Genomic DNA, 14,835 nt, shown 5'->3' with positions numbered 1-14,835 from the left:
ACAGAACTGAAATTGTCGTGTTGGTCTGCATTCACTACTGTAATAACCTTCTTGCAATCATTCCCATGGATTTAAAAAACATATTTAATAGACAATATCACTATTTGACTATTAAAATGTGTGTGTGTGAGAAGGAGATGGTGGGAATAAGGATGGATGTTTGTGATGACAGGGTGAAAGGTGGCAAGATAAATTAACAATGGTGAAATAAATGAGTGAGTGAAAATGAATAACCACCCACATAATATCACTGGGAGCTGTTTTGTTTGGTCTCTTGGCTCAGTCTCAAGGGCACTATTTAACATAGGTTTTTTTGGCATGGGAATAACACAATATCAAACATTGATTCAATACACATCCCAAAAAGCTTTCTTAAAAGTATTGCACAGGGGGCTTTCCGGTGGCGCAACTTAGGAAATGGCTGCTTAGTTTTTCGTTCTGCACATCGTTGGGTATTTCCCCCCCTAAATTCAAGTATTTACTCTGAGCATTATAATAACTTATGGAAAAGGTCGAGGAGCTACAACAACAGCCCATAAGACAGCAGAAGATATAATCGTCGATGAACCCGAGATGGCTAATGCTAGCGCAAATAAGATAGCAGCAGCAAAAGAACCCTAATTTCGTGAGGTGATAAAGGTGGAATTGCGTGTAAAGGGTTGCGCTGATCGAATCTGGTATCAGGATAAGTATGACACTGAGTCACCGATTTTATGCTATGTACTTTTTATTAGCTAAGTAATAAGTGGTAAATGGAATTTTTGTATATACGGGTCCGCTGTAACACCACGCAGGGTAGAACAGAGAACTGGCCAACACACTAAAGATATCTTCTGACAATACTCTGACAGTAGTAGTTCCTGCTTCCGAGCTGGCCTGTCAGAGCAGAGATCAAGTGTGGTTTAAACTTACTTATGACAGACCAGCTAAATCTACTGTGTCTATTATATTATGAAAGACCAGCTAGATCTACTGTCTCTATTAAATTATGACAGACCAGCTAAATCTACTGTCTCTACTATATTATGACAGACCAGCTAGATCTACTTTCTCTATTATATTATGACAGACCAGCTAGATCTACCGTCTTTATTATATTATGACAGACCAGCTAGATCTACTGTCTCTATTATATTATCAAATCAAATCAAATTAATTTATATAGCCCTTCGTACATCAGCTGATATCTCAAAGTGCTGTACAGAAACCCAGCCTAAAACCCCAAACAGCAAGCAATGCAGGTGTAGAAGCACGGTGGCTAGGAAAAACTCCCTAGAAAGTCCAAAACCTAGCCTGGTTCCTCTCTAGGTTTCTTCCTATGTGGGGTGGCCAGTCCTCTTCTGTCTGTGCTGGGTGGAGATTATAACAGAACATGGCCAAGATGTTCAAATGTTCATAAATGACCAGCATGGTCGTATAATAATAAGGAGGAACAGTTGAAACTGGAGCAGCAGCACGGTCAGATGGACTGGGGACAGCAAGGAGTCATCATGTCAGGTAGTCCTGGGGCATGGTCCTAGGGCTCAGGTCCTCCGAGAGAGAGAAAAAAAGAGAGAATTAGAGAGAGCATATGTGGGGTGGCCAGTCCTCTTCTGGCTGTGCCAGGTGGAGATTATAACAGAACATGGCCAAGATGTTCAAATGTTCATAAATGACCAGCATGTTCGAATAATAAGAAGGCAGAACAGTTGAAACTGGAGCAGCAGCACGGCCAGGTGGACTGGGGACAGCAAGGAGTCATCATGTCAGGTAATCCTGGGGCATGGTCCTAGGGCTCAGGTCCTCCGAGAGAGAGAAAGAAAGCGAGAAGGAGAGAATTAGAGAACGCACACTTAGATTCACACAGGACACCGAGTATGTCAGGAGAAGTACTCCAGATATGACAAACTGACCCTAGCCCCCCGACACATAAACTACTGCAGCATAAATACTGGAGGCTGAGACAGGAGGGGTCAGGAGACACTGTGGACCCATCCAAGGACACCCCCGGACAGGGCCAAACAGGAAGGATATAACCCCACCCACTTTGCCAAAGCACAGCCCCCACACCACTAGAGGGATATCTTCAACCACCAACTTACCATCCTGAGACAGGGCCGAGTATAGCCCACAAAGATCTCCGCCATGGCACAACCCAAGGGGGGGCGCCAACCCAGACAGGATGACCACATCAGTGAATCAACCCACTCAGGTGACGCACCCCTATATTATGACAGACCAGCTAGATCTACTTCCTCTATTAAATTATTTCAGACCAGCTAGATTTACTGTCTTTATTATATTATGACAGACCAGCTAGATCTACTGTCTCTATTATATTATGACAGACCAGCTAAATCTACTGTCTCTACTATATTATGACAGACCAGCTAGATCTACTTTCTCTATTATATTATGATAGACCAGCTAGATCCACTGTCTCTATTATATTATGACAGACCAGCTAGATCTTCTGTCTCTATTAAATTATGACAGACCAGCTAGATCTACTGTCTCTATTGTATTATGACAGACCAGCTAGACCTACTGTCTCTATTATATTATGACAGACCTGCTAGATCTACTGTCTCTATTGTATTATGACAGACCAGCTAGATCTACTGTCTCTATTATATTATGACAGACCAGCTAGACCTACCGTCTTTATTATATCATGACAGACCAGCTAGATCTACTGTCTCTATTATATTATGACAGACCAGCTAGATCTACTTCCTCTATTGTATTATGACAGACCAGCTAGATCAAATCAAATCCAATTTTATTTGTCACATACACATGGTTAGCAGATGTTAATGCGAGTGTAGCGAAATGCTTGTGCTTCTAGTTCCGACAATGCAGTAATAATCCAACAAGTAATCTAACTAACAATTCCCCCAAAAAAACTTATACACAGTGTAAGGGGATAAAGAATATGTACATAAAGATATATGAATGAGTGATGGTACAAAGCAGCATAGGCAAGATACAGTAGATGGTATTGAGTACAGTATATACATATGAGATGAGTATGTAAACAAAGTGGCATAGTTAAAGTGGCTAGTGATACATGTATTACATAAGGATGCAGTAGATGATATAGAGTACAGTATATACGTATACAGATGAGATGAATAATGTAGGGTATGTAAACATTATATTAGGTAGCATTGTTTAAAGTGGCTAGTGATATATTTTACATCATTTCCCATCAATTCCCATTATTAAAGTGGCTGGAGTTGAGTCAGTGTGTTGGCAGCAGCCACTCAATGTTAGTGGTGGCTGTTTAACAGTCTGATGGCCTTGAGATAGAAGCTGTTTTTCAGTCTCTCGGTCCCAGCTTTGATGCACCTGTACTGACCTCGCCTTCTGGATGATAGCGGGGTGAACAGGCAGTGGCTCGGGTGGTTGTTGTCCTTGATGATCTTTATGGCCTTCCTGTAACATCGGGTGGTGTAGGTGTCCTGGAGGGCAGGTAGTTTGCCCCCGGTGATGCGTTGTGCAGACCTCACTACCCTCTGGAGAGCCTTACGGTTGTGGGCGGAGCAGTTGCCGTACCAGGCGGTGATACAGCCCGCCAGGATGCTCTCGATTGTGCATCTGTAGAAGTTTGTGAGTGCTTTTGGTGACAAGCCAAATTTCTTCAGCCTCCTGAGGTTGAAGAGGTGCTGCTGCGCCTTCTTCACGATGCTGTCTGTGTGAGTGGACCAATTCAGTTTGTCTGTGATGTGTATGCCAAGGAACTTAAAACTTACTACCCTCTCTACTACTGTTCCATCGATGTGGATAGGGGGGTGTTCCCTCTGCTGTTTCCTGAAGTCCACAATCATCTCCTTAGTTTTGTTGACGTTGAGTGTGAGATTATTTTCCTGACACCACACTCCGAGGTCCCTCACCTCCTCCCTGTAGGCCGTCTCGTCGTTGTTGGTAATCAAGCCTACCACTGTTGTGTCGTCCGCAAACTTGATGATTGAGTTGGAGGCGTGCGTGGCCACGCAGTCGTGGGTGAACAGGGAGTACAGGAGAGGGCTCAGAACGCACCCTTGTGGGGCCCCAGTGTTGAGGATCAGCGGGATGGAGATGTTGTTGCCTACCCTCACCACCTCGGGGCGGCCCATCAGGAAGTCCAGTACCCAGTTGCACAGGGCGGGGTCGAGACCCAGGGTCTCGAGCTTGATGACGAGCTTGGAGGGTACTATGGTGTTGAATGCCGAGCTGTAGTCGATGAACAGCATTCTCACATAGGTATTCCTCTTGTCCAGATGGCTTAGGGCAGTGTGCAGTGTGGTTGAGATTGCATCGTCTGTGGACCTATTTGGGCGGTAAACAAATTGGAGTGGGTCTAGGGTGTCAGGTAGGGTGGAGGTGATATGGTCCTTGACTAGTCTCTCAAAGCACTTCTTGACGACGGAAGTGAGTGCAACGGGGCGGTAGTCGTTTAGCTCAGTTACCTTAGCTTTCTTGGGAACAGGAACAATGGTGGCCCTCTTGAAGCATGTGGGAACAGCAGACTGGTATAGGGATTGATTGAATATGTCCGTGAACACACCGGCCAGCTGGTCTGCGCATGCTCTGAGGGCGCGGCTGGGGATGCCGTCTGGGCCTGCAGCCTTGCGAGGGTTAACACGTTTAAATGTTTTACTCACCTCGGCTGCAGTGAAGGAGAGTCCGCATGTTTTCGTTGCAGGCCGTGTCAGTGGCACTGTATTGTCCTCAAAGCGGGCAAAAAAGTTATTTAGTCTGCCTGGGAGCAAGACATCCTGGTCCGTGACTGGGCTGGTTTTCTTCTTGTAGTCCGTGATTGACTGTAGACCCTGCCACATACCTCTTGTGTCTGAGCCGTTGAATTGAGATTCTACTTTGTCTCTATACTGACGCTTAGCTTGTTTGATAGCCTTGCGGAGGGAATAGCTGCACTGTTTGTATTCGATCATGTTACCAGTCACCTTGCCCTGATTAAAAGCAGTGGTTCGCGCTTTCAGTTTCATGCGAATGCTGCCATCAATCCACGGTTTCTGGTTAGGGAATGTTTTAATCGTTGCTATGGGAACGACATCTTCAACGCACGTTCTAATGAACTCGCACACCGAATCAGCGTATTCGTCAATGTTGTTATCTGACGCAATATGAAACATATCCCAGTCCACGTGATGGAAGCAGTCTTGGTGTGTGGAATCAGCTTGGTCGGACCAGCGTTGGACAGACCTCAGCGTGGGAGCTTCTTGTTTTAGTTTCTGTCTGTAGGCAGGGATCAGCAAAATGGAGTTGTGGTCAGCTTTTCCGAAAGGAGGGCGGGGCAGGGCCTTATATGCGTCGCGGAAGTTGGAGTAACAATGATCCAAGGTTTTTCCAGCCCTGGTTGCGCAATCGATATGCTGATACAATTTAGGGAGTCTTGTTTTCAGATTAGCCTTGTTAAAATCCCCAGCTACAATGAATGCAGCCTCAGGATGTATGGATTCCAGTTTGCAAAGAGTCAAATAAAGTTTGTTCAGAGCCATCGATGTGTCTGCTTGGGGGGGAATATATACGGCTGTGATTATAATCGAAGAGAATTCTCTTGCGGTCAACATTTGATTGTGAGGAATTCTAAATCAGGTGAACAGAAGGATTTGACTTCCTGTATGTTTCTGTGATCACACCACGTCTCATTAGCCATAAGGCATACGCCCCCGCCCCTCTTCTTACCAGAAAGATGTTTGTTTCTGTCGGCGCGATGCGTGGAGAAACCCGCTGGCTGCACCGCCTCCGATAGCGTCTCTCCAGTGAGCCATGTTTCCGTGAAGCAAAGAACGTTACAGTCTCTGATGTCCCTCTGTAATGCTACCCTTGCTCGGATTTCATCAACCTTGTTGTCAAGAGACTGGACATTGGCGAGAAGAATGCTAGGGAGTGGTGCACGATGTGCCCGTCTCCGGAGTCTGACCAGAAGACCGCCTCGTTTCCCTCTTTTTCGGAGTCGTTTTTTTGGGTCGCCGGCTGGGATCCATTCCGTTGTCCTGGTTGAAAGGCAGAACACAGGATCCGCTTCGTGAAAATCATATTCTTGGTCGTACTGATGGTGAGTTGACGCTGATCTTAAATTCAGTAGTTCTTCTCGACTGTATGTAATGAAACCTAAGATGACCTGGGGTACTAATGTAAGAAATAACACGTAAAAAAAACAAAAAACTGCATGGTTTCCTAGGAACGCGAAGCGAGGCGGCCATCTCTGTCGGCGCCGGAAGATCATGTAGATCTACTGTCTCTATTATATTATGACAGAGCAGCTAGATCTACTGTCTCTACTATATTATGACAGACCAGATATATCCACTGTCTCTATTATATTATGACAGACCAGCTAGATCTGCTGTCTCTATTATATTATGTCGTGGAAGAATCAGAATTTGTTGGTAACATATGTAAGATGTTTTATATTCATCAAATGTGTGTAAATTACTTCTCATCAAGAATGTTATTTTTGTATAATACTGTGGCAGGGTTTGCAGTATCTGTTCTATGTCAAGACTAAGTTGCATGGGCCGCAGAGAGGGGAGAGGTCAAAGTATCATCATGTGTAAACATATCTCTTGGCTCCACAATGTCTGTGTGCCAGTCAGTGTGTCTCTGTGATCTTGTCAAGATAGGATTGGTTGTATTTAGAGTTGGTTGTATCTAAATGACAATTTGATATATGCCTGTTGATATGGAGGGTTGGTTTATGGTTCTGGGGTTTGAGAAAGGAGACAAAGCTGAACGATGAATTATGCCGATGCTGTCTTATCCTGTGTGTGTCTTTGCTATAAAGGACCTCATTTGAAATGTGGAAGGGGCTCTCAGAGAATTCATGGTTAGACACCGAATTGCCTGAGAGTCACAGGATTGTGATAGAGCTCATATAATTAAAGATGGACTTTGATAACTAACTCTGACTTGTGTGTGTGGTTTGCTCCCATGATTTGGTAAATAGAGGACATTTCCACGACAATTATGACAGACCAGCTAGATCCACTGTCTCTATTATATTATGACAGACCAGCTAGATCTACTGTCTCAATTGTATTTTGACAGACCAGCTAGATCTACTGTCTCTATTATATTATGACAGACCAGCTAGATTTACTGTCTCTGTTTCTCTATTATATTATGACAGACCAGCTAGATCTACTGTCTCTGTGTCTCTATTATATTATGAAAGACCAGCTAGATCTACTTTCTCTATTATATTATGACAGACCAGCTGGATCTACTGTCTCTACTATATTATGACAGACCAGATATATCTACTGTCTCTATTATATTATGACAGACCAGCTAGATCTACTGTCTCTATTGTATTAAGACAGACCAGCTAGATCTACTGTCTCTATTATATTATGACAGACCATCTAGATCTACCGTCTCTATTATATTATGACAGAACAGTTATATCTACCATCTCTATTATATTATGACAGACCAGATATATCTACATTCTCTATTATATTATTTCAGACCAGCTAGATCTACTGTCTTTATTATATTATGACAGACCAGCTATATCTAGTGTCTCTATTATATTATGACAGACCAGCTAAATCTATTGTCTCTCTTATATTATGACAGACCAGCTAAATCTACTCTCTACTATATTATGACAGACCAGCTAGATCTACTGTCTCTACTATATTATGACAGACCAGCTATATCTACTGTCTTTTTTATATTATGACAGGCCAGCTAGATCTACTGTCTCTATTGTATTATGACAGACCAGATATAGCTACTGTCTCTATTATATTATGACAGACCAGCTAGATCTACTGTCTCTATTATATTATGACAGACCAGCTCGATCCACTGTCTCTATTATATTATGACAGACCAGCTAGATCTACTGTCTCTATTAAATTATGACAGACCAGCTAAATCTACTGACTCTTATATTATGACAGACCAACTAAATATACTGTCTCTATTATATTATGACAGACCAGCTAGATCTACTGTCTCTATTATATTATGACAGACCAGCTAGATCTACTGCCTCTACTATATTATGACAGACCAGCTAGGATCCGCCAGTTAGCCAGGATCTGCCAGAGCCTACTACCTGCCTGGGCTTCCTCTCAGTACTAGGCATCCTCTCAGTGCTGAGCTTCCCCTCAGTGCTGAGCTTCCCTTCAGTGCTGAGCTACCCCTCAGTCCCGAGCTACCCCTCAGTCCCGAGCTACCCCTCAGTCCCGAGCTACCCCTCAGTCCCGAGCTTCCACTCAGTCCCGAGCTTCCCCTCAGTCCCGAGCTTCTACCTCAGTCCCGAGCTGCCCCTCAGTCCAGTGGGGTCCTTGGTGAGGATTATTATGCCTAGGTCGGCGGCGAGGGTCGCCAATCAAAGGACGCGTTACAGGGGGACTAAGACTTGGTTGGAGTGGGGTCCACGTCCCAAGCCGGAGACGCCACCGTGGACAGACGCCCACCCGGACCCTCCCTATGGGTTTTAGTGTGCGGCCGGGAGTCCGCACCTTGGGGGGGGTTCTGTCACGCCCTGGTCTTAGTATTTTGTGTTTATATATTTATTTGGTCAGGCCAGGGTGTGACATGGGTTTATTTTGTGTTGTGTTTTTGTATTGGGGTTTTAGTAGGTATTGGGATTGTGGCTGAGTAGGGTTGTCTAGTAAGGTCTACGGCTGCCTGAGGCGGTTTTCAATCCGAGTCAGGTGATTGACTCTCCATTATATTATGACAGACCAGCTAGATCTACTCTCTCTATTATATTATGACAGACCAGCTAGATCTACTGTCTACTATATTGTGACAGACCAGATATATCTACTGTCTCTATTATATTATGACAGACCAGCTAGATCTACTTCCTCTATTAAATTATTTCAGACCAGCTTGATCCACTGTCTTTATTATATTATGACAGACCAGCTAGATCTACTGTCTCTATTCAATTATGACAGACCAGCTAAATCTACTGTCTCTATTATATTATGACAGACCAGCTAAATCTACTGTCTCTATTATATTATGACAGACCAGCTAGATCTACTGTCTCTATTAAATTATGACAGACCAGCTAAATCTACTGTCTCTACTATATTATGACAGACCGGATATATCTACTGTCTCTATTATATTATGACAGACACGCTAGATCTACTTTGTCTATTATATTATGACAGACCAGCTGGATCTACTTCCTCTATTAAATTATTTCACACCAGCTAAATCTACTGTCTCATATTATGACAGACCAGCTAAATCTACTGTCTCTATTATATTATGACAGACCAGCTAGATCTACTGTCTCTATTAAATTATGACAGACCAGCTAAATCTACTGTCTCTATTATATTATGACAGACCAGCTAAATCTACTGTCTTTTTTATATTATGACAGGCCAGCTAGATCTACTGTCTCTATTGTATTATGACAGACCAGATATAGCTACTGTCTCTATTATATTATGACAGACCAGCTAGATCTACTGTCTCTACTATATTATGACAGACCAGCTAGATCTACTGTCTCTCCTATATTATGACAGACCAGCTAAATCTACTGTCTTTTTTATATTATGACAGGCCAGCTAGATCTACTGTCTCTATTAAATTATGACAGACCAGCTAAATCTACTGTCTCTACTATATTATGACAGACCGGATATATCTACTGTCTCTATTATATTATGACAGACACGCTAGATCTACTTTGTCTATTATATTATGACAGACCAGCTGGATCTACTTCCTCTATTAAATTATTTCACACCAGCTAAATCTACTGTCTCATATTATGACAGACCAGCTAAATCTACTGTCTCTATTATATTATGACAGACCAGCTAAATCTACTGTCTCTATTATATTATGACAGACCAGCTAGATCTACTGTCTCTATTAAATTATGACAGACCAGCTAAATCTACTGTCTCTATTATATTATGACAGACCAGCTAAATCTACTGTCTCTATTATATTATGACAGACCAGCTAGATCTACTGTCTCTATTAAATTATGACAGACCAGCTAAATCTACTGTCTCTACTATATTATGACAGACCAGCTAGATCTACTGTCTCTCCTATATTATGACAGACCAGCTAAATCTACTGTCTTTTTTATATTATGACAGGCCAGCTAGATCTACTGTCTCTATTGTATTATGACAGACCAGATATAGCTACTGTCTCTATTATATTATGACAGACCAGCTAGATCTACTGTCTCTACTATATTATGACAGACCAGCTAGATCTACTGTCTCTCCTATATTATGACAGACCAGCTAAATCTACTGTCTTTTTTATATTATGACAGGCCAGCTAGATCTACTGTCTCTATTGTATTATGACAGACCAGATATAGCTACTGTCTCTATTATATTATGACAGACCAACTAGATCTACTGTCTCTATTAAATTATGACAGACCAGCTAAATCTACTGTCTCTATTATATTATGACAGACCAGCTAGATCTACTGTCTCTATTAAATTATGACAGACCAGCTAGATCTACCGTCTCTACTATATTATGACAGACCAGATATATCTAGTGTCTCTATTATATTATGACAGACCAGCTAAATCTACTGTCTCTACTATATTATGACAGACCAGATATATCTACTGTCTCTATTATATTTTGACAGACACGCTAGATCTACTTTGTCTATTATATTATGACAGACCAGCTGGATCTACTTCCCCTTTTTAAATTATTTCACACCAGCTAAATCTACTGTCTCTATTATATTATGTCAGACCAGCTAAATCTACTGTCTCTATTATATTATGACAGACCAGCTAGATCTACTTCCTTTATTAAATTATTTCAGACCAGCTATATCTAGTGTCTCTATTATATTATGTCAGACCAGCTAAATCTACTGACTCTATTATATTATGACAGACCAGCTAGATCTACTGTCTCTATTATATTATGACAGACCAGCTAGATCTACCGTCTCTACTATATTATGACAGACCAGCTAGATCTACTGTCTTTATTCTATTATGACAGACCAGCTAGATCTACTTCCTCTATTAAATTATTTCAGACCAGCAATATCTACTGTCTCTATTATATTATGACAGACCAGCTAGATCTACTGTCTCTACTATATTATGACAGACCAGCTAGTTCTACTGTCTCTACTATATTATGACAGGCCAGCTAGATCTACTGTCTCTATTGTATTATGACACACCAGATATAGCTACTGTCTCTATTATATTATGACAGACCAGCTAGATCTACTATTTCTATTGTATTATGACAGACCAGCTAGATCTACTGTCTCTACTATATTATGACAGACCAGCTAGATCTACTGTCTTTATTATATTATGACAGGCCAGCTAGATCCACTGTCTCTATTATATTATGACAGACCAGCTAGATCTACTGTCTCTATTAAATTATGACAGACCAGCTAAATCTACTGACTCTATTATATTATAACAGACCAGCTAGATCTACTGTATCTATTAAATTATGACAGACCAGCTAGATCTCCTTTCTCTATTATATTATGACAGACCAGCTCGATCCACTGTCTCTATTATATTATGACAGACCAGATATATCTACATTCTCTATTATATTATTTCAGACCAGCTAGATCTACTGTCTTTATTATATTATGACAGACCAGCTAAATCTACTGTCTTTTTTATATTATGACAGGCCAGCTAGATCTACTGTCTCTACTATATTATAACAGACCAGCTAGATCTACTGTCTCTCCTATATTATGACAGACCAGCTAAATCTACTGTCTTTTTTATATTATGACAGGCCAGCTAGATCTACTGTCTCTATTGTATTATGACAGACCAGATATAGCTACTGTCTCTATTATATTATGACAGACCAGCTACATCTACTTTCTCTATTATATTATGACAGACCAGCTAGATCTACTGTCTCTATTATATTATGACAGACCAACTAGATCTACTGTCTCTATTAAATTATGACAGACCAGCTAAATCTACTGTCTCTATTATATTATGACAGACCAGCTAGATCTACTGTCTCTATTAAATTATGACAGACCAGCTAGATCTACCGTCTCTACTATATTATGACAGACCAGATATATCTACTGTCTCTATTATATTATGACAGACCAGCTAAATCTACTGTCTCTACTATATTATGACAGACCAGATATATCTACTGTCTCTATTATATTTTGACAGACACGCTAGATCTACTTTGTCTATTATATTATGACAGACCAGCTGGATCTACTTCCCCTTTTTAAATTATTTCACACCAGCTAAATCTACTGTCTCTATTATATTATGTCAGACCAGCTAAATCTACTGTCTCTATTATATTATGACAGACCAGCTAGATCTACTTCCTTTATTAAATTATTTCAGACCAGCTAGATCTACTGTCTCTATTAAATTATGACAGACCAGCTAGATCTACTGTCTCTATTATATTATGACAGACCAGCTAGATCTACTGTCTCTATTAAATTATTTCAGACCAGCTATATCTAGTGTCTCTATTATATTATGTCAGACCAGCTAAATCTACTGACTCTATTATATTATGACAGGCCAGCTAGATCTACTGTCTCTATTGTATTATGACAGACCAGCTAGATCTACTGTCTCTATTAAATTATGACAGACCAGCTAGATCTACTGTCTCTATTAAATTATGACAGACCAGCTAAATCTACTGTCTCTATTATATTATGTCAGACCAGCGAAATCTACTGTCTCTATTATATTATGACAGACCAGCTAGATCTACTTCCTTTATTAAATTATTTCAGACCAGCTATATCTAGTGTCTCTATTATATTATGTCAGACCAGCTAAATCTACTGACTCTATTATATTATGACAGACCAGCTAGATCTACTGTCTCTATTATATTATGACAGACCAGCTAGATCTACCGTCTCTACTATATTATGACAGACCAGCTAGATCTACTGTCTTTATTCTATTATGACAGACCAGCTAGATATACTTCCTCTATTAAATTATTTCAGACCAGCAATATCTACTGTCTCTATTATATTATGACAGACCAGCTAGATCTACTGTCTCTACTATATTATGACAGACCAGCTAGTTCTACTGTCTCTACTATATTATGACAGGCCAGCTAGATCTACTGTCTCTATTGTATTATGACACACCAGATATAGCTACTGTCTCTATTATATTATGACAGACCAGCTAGATCTACTATTTCTATTGTATTATGACAGACCAGCTAGATCTACTTTCTCTATTATATTATTTCAGACCAGCTAGATCTACTGTCTCTATTAAATTATGACAGACCAGCTAGATCTACTGTCTCTATTAAATTATGACAGACCAGCTAAATCTACTGTCTCTATTATATTATGTCAGACCAGCGAAATCTACTGTCTCTATTATATTATGACAGACCAGCTAGATCTACTTCCTTTATTAAATTATTTCAGACCAGCTATATCTAGTGTCTCTATTATATTATGTCAGACCAGCTAAATCTACTGACTCTATTATATTATGACAGACCAGCTAGATCTACTGTCTCTATTATATTATGACAGACCAGCTAGATCTACCGTCTCTACTATATTATGACAGACCAGCTAGATCTACTGTCTTTATTCTATTATGACAGACCAGCTAGATATACTTCCTCTATTAAATTATTTCAGACCAGCTATATCTACTGTCTCTATTATATTATGACAGACCAGCTAGATCTACTTCCTCTATTAAATTATTTCAGACCAGCTTGATCTACTGTCTTTATTATATTATGACAGACTAGCTTGATCTTCTGTCTCTATTAAATTATGACAGACAAGCTAAATCTACTCTCTCCATTATAATTTGACAGACCAGCTAGATCTACTGTCTGTATTGTATTATGACAGACCAGCTAGATCTACTGTCTCTACTATATTATGACAGACCAGATATATCTACTGTCTCTATTATATTATGACAGACACGCTAGATCTACTTTGTCTATTATATTATGACAGACCAGCTGGATCTACTTCCCCTTTTTAAATTATTTCACACCAGCTAAATCTACTGTCTCTATTATATTATGACAGACCAGCTAAATCTACTGTCTCTATTATATTATGACAGACCAGCTAGATCTACTGTCTCTATTATATTATGACAGACCAGCTAGATCTATTATGACAGACCAGCTAAATCTACTGTCTCTATTATATTATGACAGACCAGCTAGATCTACTGTCTCTATTATATTATGACAGACCAGCTAGATCTACTGTCTCTATTATATTATGACAGACCAGATATCTACATTCTCTATTATATTATTTCAGACCAGCTAGATCTACTGTCTTTATTATATTATGACAGACCAGCTAGATCTACTTCCTTTATTAAATTATTTCAGACCAGCTATATCTAGTGTCTCTATTATATTATGACAGACCAGCTAAATCTACTTTCTCTCTTATATTATGACAGACCAGCTAAATCTACTGTCTCTACTATATTATGACAGACCAGCTAGATCTACTGTCTCTCCTATATTATGACAGACCAGCTAAATCTACTGTCTTTTTTAAATTATGACAGGCCAGCTAGATCTACTGTCTCTCCTATATTATGACAGACCAGCTAAATCTACTGTCTTTTTTATATTATGACAGGCCAGCTAGATCTACTGTCTCTATTTTATTATGACAGACCAGATATAGCTACTGTCTCTATTATATTATGACAGACCAGCTAGATCTACTGTCTCTATTATATTATGACAGACCAGCTACATCTACTTTCTCTATTATATTATGACAGACCAGCTAGATCTACTGTCTCTATTATATTATGACAGACCAGCTAGATCTACTGTCTCTATTAAATT

This window comes from Oncorhynchus tshawytscha, linkage group LG10 (genome assembly GCF_018296145.1).
Source record: "Oncorhynchus tshawytscha isolate Ot180627B linkage group LG10, Otsh_v2.0, whole genome shotgun sequence".
Taxonomy (NCBI): Eukaryota; Metazoa; Chordata; class Actinopteri; order Salmoniformes; family Salmonidae; genus Oncorhynchus; species Oncorhynchus tshawytscha.
This window is presented reverse-complemented; position numbering follows the sequence as displayed.